We start from the raw sequence: 16468 nt of genomic DNA on the forward strand, positions 1-16468 counted from the left end.
AGTGGGAGGTGGTTTAAAAAAGAAAGAAAGAAAGAAAGAAAAGGCAAGGGACGTTAAGAAAAGTCACATGCAAAGAATGAATCAAAAGTAAAGGAAACTGAACTTTGAGACAGTTCGCTGTAGATATCATTGAAGTTCTTTGTGTAAACAATGCAGCCATTGTGTGCTGTGGTAGCGCAATGTTTTTATTTCTTAATCACGACAGGTAGATAAGTAAGTAAATAAATAAATGGAACTCCGAGCCATTTATTCTAGATCCATGGGCAAATTTACATAACGTGGTTCTGAATATCAACCATCTAAAGAGATTGCTCTTGGAGAATCGGGTAAGAAAATCAGATGTGTGTTTTCAATTTTTGATGGAATAACGTTCTATGGGGACTCATGACTTAAAACCAGTAAACAGACCCGAAACTGCATACCGGTGGGTTACAACTCAAGTTTCTTGGCTGGTGGACTGGTAAAATTCGATTTCCTTCCAAACAAGAGCTGCCCGGAAGTCCTGTGGCGATCTGGGAGCTAGGTGGGCGGTCTGGGACGCACAAAGGAGTCCTGCTGCCTAGGGCGCCTTGCGCAGCCACAATCTGCGGCTTTGGGGAGTTGGGAGGACCCAGTGTGAGCTCCAGGCCATTCCGGTTCAAGAGCGCTTTGCATTGGGGAGGGGGGGGCGGGGGATGGACAGGACCGTGACCACTGTCGTCAGGACAGAAGAGCAGGTTGGGATTTGTGCGCTTTAAGTCTCCAAAGATGACTCTGAATCTTGTTCCCACCCCTCTCTGAAGGCTCCACTGTGTGTTGAATGAGAGAAAAGAGGTGACTTGAGATTTTGAGACCCAGAGCTAGCATTGGAATCCTCGGATTCACAATGGATCCATCACCTAGAACCACCTCCGGGTGCTGAAAGGGGCAATTGCGGGTGCTGGTGGCATGGGTAATGTTCAGGGGTCTGATACTGTTGTTTTGAGGACTCTGCCATCAGTGGCTTTAAGGGGCATGAGCTCAGAACTACGGTTTGGTGTTCCTAAAAGTTGGACACCGGTAAGCTTCAGGAGTGGCAAACTCGGACTGGGGATTCAAGTGTGCACCTCAGAGAGTACTGACAATCGAATGACTGGGAGCTTTTGGGTCTTAAGTGGCTCATGTACTAAATGGAGGTGTAAAGGCAAATGAGGCGCTTTAGAGCTCCTAACGAGTTCTTCAAAAATGTTAAGGAAATAGGATCTTCCCAGACTAGCAGTGCTCAGTCTCTCCTAACTTCCACCACCCTCCCTGAATCTCTAACCTTCGGCCACGGTTTTTGCGGAGGTCCATCTGTGCTGTGGCAAGAGCCATTTCTGGGTACATCCCTTCCTGGTTCTTCCAGAAGAGCTAACGCCTCATAGTTGGTGATTTCTTCTGCTCAAGGTTAGCTCCTGGTCCCTTCACTCCATTGGAGATCTCTAGCCCTCACCACTCCTTAGGGAACCACACATGAGGATATATATATATTAGGATCGGGGAGGATGACAAAAATCCCAGGATGTGGTCGTTTTTCAGCGAGTGGTGCAGAGAGAGATGGGCAACAGGAGACTTGGGGGATGGGGAACTTTTATCCAGTGTTTCAAAGGCAAAGACCGTGAGCAAGTGTGTCTGTTGTCTCCTAGTCGATGTAACCGGCTCTACACTCGCACTTCCCCACTGCTTCCTAGCTTCACAAGCCGCGGATCTTGACTACCTGAGCGTCGCCAGCTTTTCCGCACCGGGAACATTTCGTTTGTGTTCTGTCCAGCCATTGCGCCTAAGACCGGGGAAGCTCTTCAGTCCTCCCACCACGTCTGTGACAAAGCGCGCGGGCTGACCCCGCAACCCAGGCTGCGTTGATCTTCTTCCGCACTCTTCGTTTTTCTCGATCTGGCCCAGGGATTCTTATTCCCACCCTATGGGAACCCATCCTGGCCACGAGAAGCCTGGCGAGCTTTGTCACACGCATCCCACTAGATCACAGCTGGTAGATCTCCCCGACAGTCCAAACTTAATTTCCAGCTTCTCAGGCGTGGTGAGAGCCCATGGAAAAACCTCTCCTAAATCCCTCGTCCCTCCCCCAAGGGCAGGAGACTTGAGAATCTTAGTAGAAAAAGCACAATTAAAGACCAGGGGAGGGCGGACCAGGCGGGACAATCGATTTTGTTTTGGGGTCCCCATCCTCCCCACTAAGGAAGCTCTTGGGCAGATATAGCACAAGTTTGTATACTGGGTCGACCAGGGGATTGCAAACCCAGAAAGCAAACAGCCGCGGAGGAATTGCGGAGTTAGTCCAGTTGTCGGTGCAAATGGGTGTTCGGGGACGCTTGCGGTGTGAACTTTCTACCCATCACTTATGGAGGGAGTTTGAAGGAAAGGAGGGAAGGGAGCGGCCCCAGGGGGGCCGCGTGGCGTGAACGGTGCCTGCCTGGGAGGTGTCTGTGTATGCCAGAGCGTGGGGGTGGGAGGATTTCGCGCTGTGGGCGGAAGGAGTCTACCACGAACAGCAGGCTAATTGGCTTGAGACATTTTGCAAGCGCTGGAAAAGGTCGTTGAAGGAGTTCGCTGTACAGAGAGAAAGAGAAATCTTAAAAAAGAGTGCCGGGCATGCGCATAGAGAGGATGCCATATTGGAATGAGGCTGTAGTGGGAGCTGGAGGACCCGAGCGGGCGCGCTAGGGAGGCGGCGGGTAGAGAGCGAGTGAGCTTGGAGGGCGGGTGAGCACGACCAGCGCCCACTCCCGTCGCACCCGGGGGCCAGGCTCCACTCTCTGGGGCAGGACGAACTTCATCAGGTAAGACGCCTTCCCAGCCACTGTTCCCTCGCCTAACCCGGCCCGCAAGCAGATCTCTGGCCCGCAGGTTGAGTGCGCCGAAAGGCGTCTTTTTTTCAGTTTAGTTCGAGGAAAAAAAAAAAAGAAAAAAAAGAAAGAAAAAGAAGAAGAAGGAGAAAGAAAGAAAAAGGAAGCCCGAACCAAGCTAGGGGTGGAGGTGGGGGAGGCGGGGGGTTGGGGAGGAAGGAGGAGAAAAACCGAAGAGCAGGGGCTGGAGAGGAAATGAGCAGCACTTGAGCGAAGCCTCTAACTCCTCTCTGCGCTCTGGGTTGTCATTTTTTTTTCTTTCCCCACCCCCTTCCCTCTGGCTCCGGGCTCTGAAAAGCCAGGCCTTGCGGGAGTCTGTCCGGAGTTGCAAAGTGACCTCGTCCTCCTCCGGGTGCAGCCCGTTCTCTCCCGCCGCCCACCTTCCTTGCTTGTGCACTCGTTTTAGCGACGCAGCCGCCTCTGCCACCTACCCCGCGTTCCCGCGTCTCCTCGACTCTGGGGTCTCCCTCTTTTGGTGTGTATTTGGAGGTTTGGGGGACTAGGGAGAGGAAGGTGGTGGTGGTGGTGGAATTGGAGATCAGCAGGGGTCGGGTGGGGGCTGTTTCCAAAATCGCGCAGACATTTGGAATCGCCCGATTGGAAACATTTGCCTTGTGCAGCGGAACTGAAATTGTCAATAGTAGTTTCGGAGCGAGCTCTAGCAAGGGCGATCTTTTTGTTCATTTTTTTGTCACCGTTTAAAGTAACATCCCGTCACTTGGGGCTTTCTTGTGTACACTCATCCCGTCTCTTTTCAGAATTACTAACCTGATCGAGCTCGGGAGTTTATTTATTTATTTTTATGTGCGTGTGTGTCTTGCTGAAATCCTCTTAAAAAAAAAAAAAAAAAGCAACCGTAGGAACTGCTAGATGTATGTTTTGATTTCTAACCTGGAGCGGTTGAAGGGGATTAGGTTCGTAAAGGGAGAACATTGGGTGTGGGAAGTGGTTGGTTCGCAGTGGCCGGACACACGTCCCCAGCCCAGTCCATACTTGTGTTTTCTTGGAAGCGCTACAGCAGCGGGGAAGGAGTCTTTAGACACCGTACCAGTTCCAATATGGCGGGCTAAGGTGGCTTTTAAAAACTGAAAATAAAGGTTTTGAGGTGGGAAAAAACCCAACTGAAGTGGCCACGCCTTAGTTTCGACTCCTTTTGGTTACTCCAGGAGCTTCTTTAGCGAATTAAGTAGGAAAAAAGAGGGGGAGCGAGCTATTCCAGTTTTTTTTTTCCGTGGTTCATTTGTATCTAGTCCAGAGCTAGAGGGTCCAGGGTGGAGGGGTGCCTTGGGCCGGGATGAGGGCATCCAAGCGCAACTGCCTCGTGCGTGTGTGTGTGTGTGTGTGTGTGTGTGTGTGTGTGTGTGTGTGTGTGTGTGTGCGTGTGTGCCTGTGGAACCGTGTGCAAGCCTGTATGTGCAGTCGCTAGGGTGTGTGTTAAAGAGGCCCCCCTCCCCCACGTCAATGTATGTGTGCATGCGTGTGCGTGTGTGTGTGTGTGTGTCTCGGAACGAGACTCTGCCACGTTCTGATGTGACAAACTGCTGAGGCGAGGTGCAAAATCCACGAGGGCAGAGGGAATGATTAATTTCGCTCCTTTAGGGGTCGTGTTTTCTTGTTCCCTCAGTGTTGTTGGATCCTGCGTGGACTAGGCGGAGCGAGGAGGTGCTTATTAAAAAGACTAACTGTCCAGGGTACTCGGTGCAATAGGGAAGGCTGCATGCAGTCAGTGGGATTTTGTGTCCGGGGGAGATGAGGTTTGTGCCGAATTTAGTGATAGACTCGGGCTTTCCCTGCACTCCCCGCAAAGGTGAGAGGTTGGGGACCCCGGGCGAGGCTCACAGAGGATGAGGAAGCATGGACCTCCCAGCAGCAAAAGGCGTACAAGGTCAACCTGAAGAGTTGCCAGGTCACTTTCGGTTTTCCCGTTCTAGGGAAGGTCAGGGATGGGAAGTGAATTTTAGGAAAAAATTGTCTCTTGCTCAGTTTAGCAACCCACCGGACTGCTGCGGGAGGGGAGCCCTCCATGGGTAGGCGCTCGGGGCTAGGCTTGGGACGTGAATGGAAATTCGAGTGCTGGGGAAAGGTCTGCATCCGGGGTCTGGATGCGTCTGGAAAGGTCTAGAAGTGGAGTTTGGAGATAAAGATTGGAGCAACTCTGGGGTTCTTAGGAAAGCCAGTAAACCTAGACCTGGAAAAAAGCCACTCAGAATGCATGATTGTAGTCGCCTAGCTTGGAACAGGGGTCCCCGACAGGGGTCGCCCGTGTCCACGGCGCAGCAAAGGAGTAGGGTGTGCGCCGCGGGTCCAGCAGAAAAGACCCTGGGAGGAGAGTGGGCGTGAGCCACGTGCCAGTCGCTCGCGATCTCTGGGGAGGGTTGGTCCGGGAGGACGTTCTTCCGCCAACGAATGTGAAAGCGCAAGGCCAAGATCGAGGAAGAGGCATTTAAAAAGGATTGGATTAAAAACAGGACTGGCCAGGTCTGTAGTCACTGCAACAACGTGGTCACCTGGCCGTTGCAGGGATCCAGAAGGTGATTTTACTGGGTCTCAACTCAGTCGGTGGTGGGGATGGGGAGGGGGGGATGGAGCGGTGTCTAGTCCGCTCCAGGGTGTCAGGTGGGTGGGAGATGGGCATTAGAGACTCCACCGCAGGTTATTTCTTCCCACTTGAGCGATTGTTGACAGGCGCGGGACAGGAAGCATTTTATCTTCCCAAGTGGAGCGCGCGGCGCGTCCCCAGCACTCCCAGCCTGCGCGTCCTCGGGTGGGGGTGGGGGCATCCGTGGGCTCAGTTGAGGTGAGGATAAGCACAAAATGGTTCTGTGTTTGCAAACTGCAATTTCAACCAGGGTTCCCTCCCCTCTTCCTCCCGACGTTGCTGCTGCTGAGGGCACAACTCATCCTAAGGCATCGAAACCCACAATTTTGCACCGGGTCGGGCCATGGAAGTGAGTATCCAGTTAATTCCAAAGAATACTCCACAGGGTTGTCGCAGGGCCCAAGTGTTCCTTTCTCATGGGGAGCGGCGGGAAGTGGGCGCGCGGGGGGGGGGGGGAGAGACTGGAGTGGTGCAAGCCACCAGCGCTGCACAGCGGGGACTTGGGACACTCCAGTGGCTGACGTGTGGGGACCTTTGCGCATAAAAATCCTAGGGAGATCCCCGGGGCCCTGCGAGGAGAGGCGGCAGGCGGGTGATCCTTCTTGATGTCAGTGCGGCATCCAGGAGTACCCCAGACAATGCCAGGAAACAGGGTTCCTGAGACACTTCCCAAACTTTTCAGTTTTACTTTTGGAATTTCAGGGATATTGAAGATTAGAGGATTTAGGTGGGATTTCGGGAAAGGCTAGGGACGTTCGTGCACCTGTGGCTCAGTTCCAGGACTCCTAATCCAGTCCGGTTAGCTCTAGTTTGCGCCATATGCCTGGCTACCGCGGGTTCGGGGCACCCAGCCTACAGATGCTGACTGGGAAGGGAAGGTCTTAGCCCCCGGTGAGAAGGAAGCTACTTTGGACCAGGGCTCACTGCCCTTGTAAATCATTGTCAGTGCGCCTACTCTCACCCCTCCATCCTGTACCATAGTCCAAGGATCTGGCTTAACTACACCAAATGAATGAACGCAGGCTCCATCAGGTTTGAGGAAAGGGCTACCTTCCTTTCTGGGGAGATGGTGGTTGAGTTGTTTGGTAATTGGAATAGGGTGTTTTAAAGGAATTGTTGGCCAAGCTGTCTTTGAGACAAACTTCTGCGACTTTCTCCCTACTGAACACTGAATTTGCACTCCCTGGGACCCTCCAAACCATAAAGAGATGCTTTTAGATCATTTGTCTTTGCTCTTTCCTGGGACAGTCAATGGGCAGGAAAAATGTGTGCATACCCTAATAAGTCATTTGTGCCATAGCAAAGTTCTACTGCTAGCAAGACTCACTCCTAGACTGGTGTCAGACCCAGTGAGGAGGGATGGGCATCCGGGCCATCCTCATCTTAGGAAAAACAGCACCAACTACCCCTCGCTCTCTAAACACTAGCCTAGATCTGCTTCTGTGACAAATTGAGCGTTTCCCATCTCCAGTTAGGGTACAGAGACCATGGACCTCACACAGTCAGTTTGCCTGAGATATTACAGACTACATTTTAAAAGACGATGGTCCTTTGTAGATATAAATAACGAGTTCCATGATTCCTGAAAAAAAAAAACTACAAAACAAAACAAGACCCCTTTTCTTTTTGTCAAAAGGTTTGCTGTTTGTGTTCATCAAACCCCTTTTCTGCCCACTCTAGCTGAGGTGACATTTAACTTTTTTTTGGTCCTCATGCCAATAATGCCCCCAAAGAACTGTGGGAAGAAACAGGAAGTGTTAGCAACATTGCTCTGAGCTGAACATGAGATTTGGTTTACTTAATATAGCATGCTCTTGAGCGTAAGTCCATACAGCAAAACCCCAAAGCTCTACTGTGGGATCTAAATACCCTCCAGTTTGGTATAGTCAGTTTGGATAACACTTTCTCTCTTTGTAGTTCAGGATTTGGAACTTTTGTGTTTATGTAACAGTGTAGGTCTCACAAAGAAATTTATCTTGTCAGGAAGTTGAAGCTCATAAATCTTTTGTACCAAAATGATATTGAGGTTTGTAATTCAAAATATGTTTTTATGCCCCATTCCCAATTCATATCCATATTGCTTCAATAGCAGCTTGCTATCTCTCATCCACAATTGAAAGAAAACAGGGAAATTAGTGCATTAAGTTTGATAACCCAGGAATGGCTGCCTAGTTTGTATAGAAGAAAAATTGTTGATAGGAAGAGAGAGAGGAAATTTAGGAGGCATGGCCTTTAGTTTCAGAGATGGGTCTGTTGAGCTGTGTGACCTGGGATGAGCGTTGTTATCATACCAAGTCTGAGCCTTCTTGTCTGCAAGAGGGCATTGGACTGGAGTTTCCCTCAGTGATGTCCCTGTTACCATGAGGGACCAGAAACAAAGAGACAAAGACGAACATGCTCAAGCGATGCTTGAGCTTCCTGTCCCCAAAGTGTAGTAAAACACACTGGCCTTAGGTGACAGTTGTGTGACCTAAGGTCCGAGAGCAGCTGGTGAGTTGTGGGTCACCGTGCAGAAGTGAGTGAGTGCTGTACTGTTCAGTGATGTAAGGGCCACATGAGGCCTTGTCTTCATTTCTGCTCTGGAAAGTAATGCACATACTGGGTTTCGTGAGCTTTCTTTGAATTCGAGTCATGAAGAAATGCTTGATTTGATTTGCGACTACTTATGCCTAGATCTAAAAGGGGCCTTTCCAGAAAGCACTGTGTACACCACTATCCCAGACTTGGTGGGGGTTGTTTAGCGTGCCTTGGCTAATGGCTGTAGTGTGTCTTTATGACGAAGGCATACTGGTAGCCAGTGAAAGTGTTCACTGTCCACTGGGAGACTTAAAACTTCCTATCTCCCGTCTTTGGGTTTGGCTGCTGGGCAGTCCATCCTCTGTAAGACTGGGGCAGTTCTTTTCCTTTTGTTGCTTTTTATGATTTATTTTTATTTTATGTGTATGGGTGTTTTACCTGCATGGATATCTGTGCACCATGTGCGTGCTGTCCGTGGAAGCCAGAAGGGGTTGGATCCTCTGGAACTGGAGCTGCATCTGGTTGTTAGTCACCACGTGGGTGATGGGAATAGAAGTCCAGTCCTCTACAGGAGCATCAAGCTCTCTCTTAGTTGAGGAACCATCTTTTCAGCCCCCTAGGCAGTTATTAAAAATAATTTCTTACTAAAGTAAATGCTAACTGTGTTTACATCAGTGTAAAGATAGTTAATACGTAGGATTGTGTGTTGTAAATAGACACTCTGGATAGAACTTTGAATGTAACAGGGAATATTGCATATTCATATTGCCAGTTCAACTTTTTTTTTTCTTCTGAAAAGATGCTGCCCTTGCTCTGACCACCTTGTTGTCCAAAAGCAATGAGTTAGAAGTGGTAATATGCCACTATACGTTGATAGTTCTCGGTTAGGCAAGGTGTGAACCCTGTGTTAAATCTACATTCCATTGCTGTGACAAATAGCTGACGTAAGGAAGGAAAGGAAAGAAAAGTGTATTTCAGCTCACTGTTCCAGAGTTTTCCATCTACAACCCTTGACTCTTGTTTTGGGGTGTGTGGTCAAAGCATCGAGGTGGTGGGAGCGTGGTGCAGAGACTAAGTGTGTGGGGATATGAGGGCCCAAGAGACAGCTCCCGAGAACATGACCCTGGTGACCCAATTTCTCCTCCTGTTTCCGGATAGCCCCACCAGCTGAGAACTGAGCCCTGGAATACATGCGCCCCCAGGGAGGGCAGTTTATAGCCAAACCCCACCATCGCCAATAGGCTTTTCTTATATGATTGGATGGATGTTTTTTCACACTGACTAAAGAAAAATCCATTGTGTTTGTTTTTCTGAAAAGAAAAAAAAAACAAAAGACAAACAAACAAAAACCATAAAGTAGTTTAAAATAGAAATTATTATAACATTTGTAAAATAATTTGTAAATTGTTATAACATTTGTAAAATAGAGCAAATGTCAGTGTAGTGATCGGAGGAAGATGCATGAAGCTATTATTTAATTAACTTACCAGCTCCCTCCCTCCCTCCCTCTCTCCTCCCTCCCTCCCTCCCTCCCTCCCTCCCTCCCTTCCTATTTGGTTTTGGCCCACCCTTTTCTTTAGTGTCCCTGTATTTGTTCAACACACACCCAGTGGTCTTGTTGGGGGAGGGGAAGGAGAGGCTCTCACAGAGTCTGGTGAATCATCAGAAAGGCAGAGGATGGTCATGGTTATCAGTACGCTCTCTGTGCGCACAGGCAACCTCCCTGTACTTAAGGCGGGCACATTTTTATTCTGGGAGTTTGTTTTTTCCCCTGCAGTTTTACTTCTTGAGAAGAAGGGGAGTCAAACTGTGCCTTCTCTGTTCCCTGGTAACTGTAGTCATTTGGTTTTCTTCCCCCCACATTTGATCAAAACTAATCCATGAACTGAATGGTGTCGCTGGGGTCTGAATTTCAGGTGCACGGTCCCGCAAAGTCTCCTATTAATGGTAACTGAAATCAGCAGCAGGTCACTTTGCTAGAGGGCATCCTGATCTAAGGATCCCAGATGAGCCTGTGAGCAGATTGTGGGTCAATCTGATGGCTCAAAACTTCTCTTAATGTAACAGCTGCTGAGTTAATCATTGGCTGTTTGGCAGCCACTCTTCCTAGTGTGTTGTGTTCTTCTTTTGTCTTTGTTTTGTTTTGTTTTATGGAGACAGGATCTCATTCTGAGGCACAGGGTGGTCTTAAACTCTTGCAATCTTGTTGCCGCAGCCTCCTATATGCTGGAATGTTGGGAGCCAACATACCAATTGCTCATATTTGTTGTAGTGAGAAGTGTGTGTGTGTGTGTGTGTGTGTAGACCAGTGGTCATTCCTTAGGTACTCTTACCTTGTTTTGAAGACAGTCTCTCTCATTGCCCTGGAACTCATGGACTGACCTAAGCAGGCTAACCAACAAGCTCCAGGGACCTACTGTCTCTACCTCTGAGATTACTAAAGTGTGCCACCACGCTGGACTTCCTCACATGGATTCAGGGCACTCAGCCCATCGTATTTGCCTGGCAGGCACTTTACTGGTAGATATCTCCCCAGCCCTGCCTTCAGATATCATAAGCAGTGCTACGGAAATTTTCTTGCAGAACTCTAAGTCTCTGCTTCTTTGTCTTTTGTGGTGTGTGTCTCCAGAATCTAAGCTACATCTCCAGGCTAGTGAGGGCTTCTCTCCGTTTCCTAGCTGGGAAGACTAAGGCCCTCTTTTATTCCAGTACATTCCTTGTATTCCCTTTTACCATGTCTGTAAGGAAGGGAAGCAGGCACGGAGACTCCTGTGAGTTGGAGTGGGAAGGGAGATTTGAGAAGGCTTCCAGAACAGCTCTGTTTTGCAGCTCAGAGCACAGTTCTTGGAGGGGTTAAAAGGTCCATCTCATGTTGGTAAGTCGTATTACTGTACACTATCAGGCTGGTCCAAACTACAGCCTACGGGTTACACATGGCAAAGTACAGCTATGAATGTGGTCTGACCCGAACCTTAAGATACTTTGCTTTCCTTGTGTGGCCCAATCGTGCGACTTTTGGGTATGACAGTAGTAGGTGACAATTTCCTGTTGTGGAGTAACGAGACTGGACAGTCTGTCTTCTGAAAATTCCTATACATTTTCTAAATTCTTTCCTAAGTAAATTAGGGTGTTTTTTATTTACTCTGCAAAAATCTTCAGTTTACTTAGTGAGTTCCCCATGCATTTAAATGATATAATTTGTTAAACTTTGATGTATATGCAAATTTGTGTCTTAAACACACAGAAGTCCCTAGACTTGTGTGAATTCCCAGCCAGATGGTGGAGCTCTGTAGGCCTACTTTCTGGCCATAGTTTTCAAGAGGCTGCCCCCAAAGTTGGTGCTTAGTTTTAATGTTCTGGTTGCCAATTTAAATCGATGCTTTGGTGTATGTATTGATGTAGTCTGTGTGTGTTGTGTGTGATATATGTGTATGTTTGTGTGGATAGGTGCACACGTGCCCATGTCTGTGCAAATGCATGTGGAGGCCAGTGGTTGACTTGGGGTGTTTTCCTCAATTGCTCTCCACCTTATTTTTTGAGACAAGGCGTCTCACTGAACCTGGAACACATTGATTGATTCCGTTAAACCGACCGGCCACCAAGCTCCAGGCTTCCCACCGCTATAGTGCTGGGACTGCAGCTCAGTGCTGCCCCCAACCGGCTTGTTATGTATGTGCTGGGGTTCTGAACCTGTGTCCACATCCTTGCCTGGCAGGCACTTCATTGACCAGGACATGGTTCCTTATGCATTGTAAGCTTGGTTGATGTCATCTGTCAAGCAGTGCTGCTGAGCATCTGTTTGGCTTGACATTCTCGATCCATAAACACCACCCCAAACACTGGACTCTGGTTATTAGACAGTCTATGCAGTCCAGCTCAGAGAAAGTTTTCTTGTAAGTTTCTCCACTTTCTGAGTTCTCTTCACTGAGTCGCCACTGTCTGGCTTACCGTAAGTGACTTACACGTAGATGCACAATGTGTAGTAGATAATTTGTTCACTCACTATGTGACCACTTGGGAAGATGCTGTAATTTATTCTTTTTAACATTAGCAGAACATGAGAAATCTTATATTTGGGGGTTTGTTCAGTGTGTCAGAACCAAGAAGACCACGTCCGTGCAGATTCTAAAACTTAGATTTCTTCTTGGGCTAGGCTTGGTGGTGCACATCTTTAATCCCAAGACTCAGGAGGTGGAGATGGATGGATATCTGTGAATTTGGGCCAGCCCCGTTTACCTATTAAGCCACTGTCTCAGAAAAAAAAAGAAAAAAAAAAAGGCTTTAAGCAAGTTTATTGAGAGATAGAGAAACAGTTCCTGGCAGCTAGAGCACAATGGAAAGCAGTTGGCCCTCCCTTCCTCTCCCCTCCCCTCCCCTCTCCTCCCCTCCCCTCCCCTCCCCTCTGCTCTAACTTCTTTTACTTGACTCTAGGACCAAGTTCAATCCTTCCTGACTTGGATGCACATTCCTGGTACAGGAAACCCTAATTTGGTACTCTGATGCCAAACCCTCTTGTATTCAGGTTGAATTTTCTAATCCAAAAATCTGAAATGCAAAGTGCTCTGAAATTTAAACCTTTTGGAGATCTGATGGGACACTGCACATGGAAAAGTCAACGCCATGAAGTTCTATTTCAGGTATATAGTGTTAGCAGCCCTGTCTAATAAATAGCTGGGTTTGGAGGTACCTGCCTGTGACCCCAGCACTTGACATTGTGAGTTCAAGGCCAGTTTTGGCTGAATACACAGACAGTTTCTAAAACAACAACAAAATCCCCTGATATTAACTAATTCAGGTTGTGTGTAAAAGGTGTTTATGTAGGAAACATAAATTTCATATCTAGACTTGGCCCTCTATCATATCATATTATGCATTTGTATACTCCAAACTCTGAGAGAAAAAAAAAATCTGAAATCCAAGACACTTTTTGTGCTCAGCATTTTAGATAAGGGATTCTCAACTTGTGTGGTATTTAACTGGGTAGTTCACAATCGTATCTTTCTTTATAGTGAAAAAATAACTTGTAACTAACTAGTTGATAAATAAACATACTTTCAAGTGGAAGTGCACTAATCTGAACCTTGAAATTTTTTCCTTCTCATAGAAGGCTGTTATATTTTCAATCCTGTTGCCGTGATAAAGTTCCCTGACAAAGAGCCACCTAAGGGAGAAAGGGGTTTATTTGGAGTTTTAAATTCCAGGTTATAGTCCACCATTTAAAGGAAGTCAAGGAACTCCAAACGGCTAGTCACAGTCGTCCACCGTCAAGAGCAGAAAGAAATGAATCTGCTTGTTTGCATGTACTCGGGTGAATTTCCCCTCTGGTATACCATTCGGGACTCCCTTGCCTAGGAAATGGTGCTGCCCACAGTGAACTCAGTCTTCCCACATCAATGAATTTAGTTAAGCTATTTCCCTGTAGACATGCCTATAGACCAGCCCAACACAGACAACCCTTCACCAAGCCTCTCTTCCTAGGTGAGGGATTCTGGGTTGTGTCAAGTTCATAAATAAATCTAGCCATCACAGACACTTACTTTTACATTTTAATTGATCATTTTTTGCTTGTGGTATGTATGTATATGTGTTCATGTATTCGTGTGTGTGTGTGTGTGTGTGTGTGTGTGTGTGTGTGTGTGTGAATGTGTGCCTGTGGAAGGTATAGGTTGATACTTGACGTTTTCCTTACCCTCTGTATTTTGAAACCGTGTTTCTGACTGAGCTTAGATTCTGATTCTGCTGGACTGGCTGGCCACCCAGTACTGGGAGTGTAGGCATGTATTGCTTCATCTGGCTTTGTTTTATGTGGATCCTGGGACTCGAACTCAGGTCCTTATGCTTGCACAGCATGCACCTTACCAACTGAGTCATTTCTGTAGCTCAGGAGGCTTGTTCTGCACAGGCCCCTCTGTGAGCAGCTGACTCTGCTCACTGTATAGTCCCTGCAGCAGACATTGTTTGAGGACTGAGGAAAGGAGGCCCTTTAGAAACAAAAAGTTGCTTTGGGAGGCAGTGACTGCCTCCGGCTCTGGTATTTGCTCCTGGAATGCCTATTATTTCCAACATATCTTCTATCCTAGTATTGGGGTAGGCATCTGATTGCAAAGAAATTAGCATTTCTTATGCTGGGGCAGCAATTTGTGTCAGATTTCAATCTATTTAGAGTGAAAACCAATGAAGTCTGGTTGAAGAATGGAGAGTAAATTGCTGTCCTAATCAAGGTAAGTCAGACTCTGTGCTGATGGTAGATGGCATCATTCCACGGACCTTCTGCCCCAAACAATCAGGCCATCTCATTTGACGCAGGGAGGAGGCAGGGCTTGTCTGTTCTTAGGAAGGCTGAGAGTTGTCTAGTGAAAGCCGGAAGCGATGTACTTAGTCAGGCATTATTAGCAGAATGAGCCGGGTGACAAGGTGACTATAAATAAAAGGGATGGTGGTAGCGCTTGGCACTTAACACCGCTTTGCCTCCTCAAAGCCATTTGCAGGAGCGTTCTGTTAGGGTCCTGTGATTCCTGGCTGTGTGCACTTGGTTTCTTAGGAAGAAGTTAGGATTTCTCAGAGATCAAATTTTGGTTCCAAACTTGGTTGTGCTTTCTTTAGATTTCTTTGAGATTTTCCTCTTTGACTGGAATCTTCCAAAGGTCCCAGCTCGGTGTCCTGAGCTCATTATGAATTCCTAGTGTGGAGTGACAAAGCTGCGATTCACACATGCAGGACTTCACAAGACTTTAGTGTAAATCTTTGCATTTTATTTTACTTTTTTTCCCTCATGAGTTGGGGAATGAAATAAGTAACTGCACGGTAAGCACAAATCAAATGAGCTTTTGGAGAATGAAGTATGTGGAAGTTAGTGGAAGAGCCAGAGAAGAAGCTGAGAAAGTGCTCTTGGTGGTAGATTAGGAGAGCAAGGATTAATTAAAAAAAAAATAAAAGGAGAAATGGCGGAGGGCCAGCCTTTGAATGAATGAATAGTCGAGGGAAAGAGGAAATGAAGGTGAGGAAATTAGCAATAATTCCATAAAGTGTCCCAGAACTAAAGAAATCGACAGAAGTCAGCGAGCGACCCCAAACCCTCAAATAGATTGCCTAGACACAGTGTTGTGACATTTCTAAGCATCAAAAGACCCGGATTTCAGATGACATCAAAGCTCTTGTGGGTGGAGGCTGGCAGGTGGTGGAGGGCTGCCCTCCTTTTGAGGAAAGATGTCTTTCCAATTGAAGATTAAAATTTCTTTACATTACGTTTTTATTCATTTTGTGTCTGTGCGTGTGTGTGTGTGTGTGTGTGTGTGTGTGTGTGTGTGTGTGTGTGTGTGTGTGCACATGTGCCACAGTGTATCTGTAGAGGTCTGGGTTCCTGGGATTGAACTCCAGTCTTGAGACTTGGCGGCAGTTGCTTTTATCTTGCTAACCACCAACTTAAGATATCTTTATCCACCTAAACTATAGGTTAAAATATTAAAAACATCTGCAGGCAGACAAGGCCTGGCGATTTCTCCACTCAGTCCTTTCTTAGGGAGCTACTAGGAGTACTCCAACAACAGCAGGGAGAAACCGAGAGCAGACATCGGCAGATCCTGAAAAAGTGAAATCTCTAGACATCATCTACATCCAGTTAGGGAAGCTCCAGTGTAGATCGGAGCAGACAAAAGTACTAGTAGATACTGCCACAAATGGAAATTATTACTATTTCCATACTTAATTTATTCTTTTACTTTGTACATGTGTATATGTATGTATGTGTGTGCACATAAATGTTCGTGTGGAGGACACAGGTCAACATTAAGTGTCTTCCTCCATTACCCTCAACTTTGTGTCTTGAGTCAGGGTCTCATGAACCTACAGAGAGCTCACTGATGGGCTAGACTGTCTGTGCAGTGAGCTCCAGGGATCTACCCTTAGCTCCTCACCAAGTGCTGGGTTACGAATGCCTGCCACTGAGCTTGCCTGCCTTCCTTCCTTCCTTCCTTCCTTCCTTCCTTCCTTCCTTCCTTCCTTCCTTCCTTCCTTCCTTCCTTCCTTCCTTCCTTCCTTCCTTCCTTCCTCTTCTCTCTTTCTTTCTCTCCCCCTCCTTCCCTCCTTCTTTCTCTCTCTCTCTCCCTCCCTTCCCCACCCCTCTCTCTTTCTTTCTTTTGAAACATATGTGCTAGGGATCCGAACTTGGGTTCTCATGTTTTCCTGATTGGCACTTGTAGATGGAGCCCCATATCTCCCTGGGCCCTATATTCTTTATTATGGAGAGGAGCTGTAATTGCAATTTTGCTGGCTTCTTTATGTTCTTCAGAGTTAGCTCAGGCAATGGGTGATTTCTGTTCTGTTTTCTTGTGGAATTGAAATGTCTAGATGAGCACATCAATGCGTACTATAATTCTTTTTAAACCAGAGAGATAGCATTTGCAATGCGAATAGTCTTTTCAGCAAAAACTTTTCCTACTTGATAATAAGCATAAAAACATTACCCTATTCATTATACAACCATTTTTCCTGC

The 16468-nt window shown here is 47.2% G+C and overlaps 1 protein-coding gene across 6 annotated transcripts in view; it reads left to right on the top strand.

Annotated features, from left to right (window-relative positions):
* The first annotated feature begins 2476 nt into the window (after nt 1–2476).
* Nucleotides 2477–16468, top strand: part of Sfmbt2 (Scm like with four mbt domains 2) — a 187508-nt gene continuing 173516 nt past the window's right edge. For 2 of the 6 annotated variants that reach the window (XR_013051468.1, XM_076572824.1), the window contains exon 1: nt 2477–2795. The gene's annotated coding sequence lies outside the window, so the exon portion shown is untranslated. Of the gene's footprint in view, nt 2796–3045; nt 3337–4395; nt 5340–16468 lie in introns of those variants that run through there. The other 4 variants (XM_076572822.1, XM_076572819.1, XM_076572820.1 and 1 more) reach the window with 4 other exon arrangements.

Source organism: Peromyscus maniculatus, chromosome 5 (genome assembly GCF_049852395.1).
Source record: "Peromyscus maniculatus bairdii isolate BWxNUB_F1_BW_parent chromosome 5, HU_Pman_BW_mat_3.1, whole genome shotgun sequence".
In the NCBI taxonomy this organism is placed as follows: Eukaryota; Metazoa; Chordata; class Mammalia; order Rodentia; family Cricetidae; genus Peromyscus; species Peromyscus maniculatus.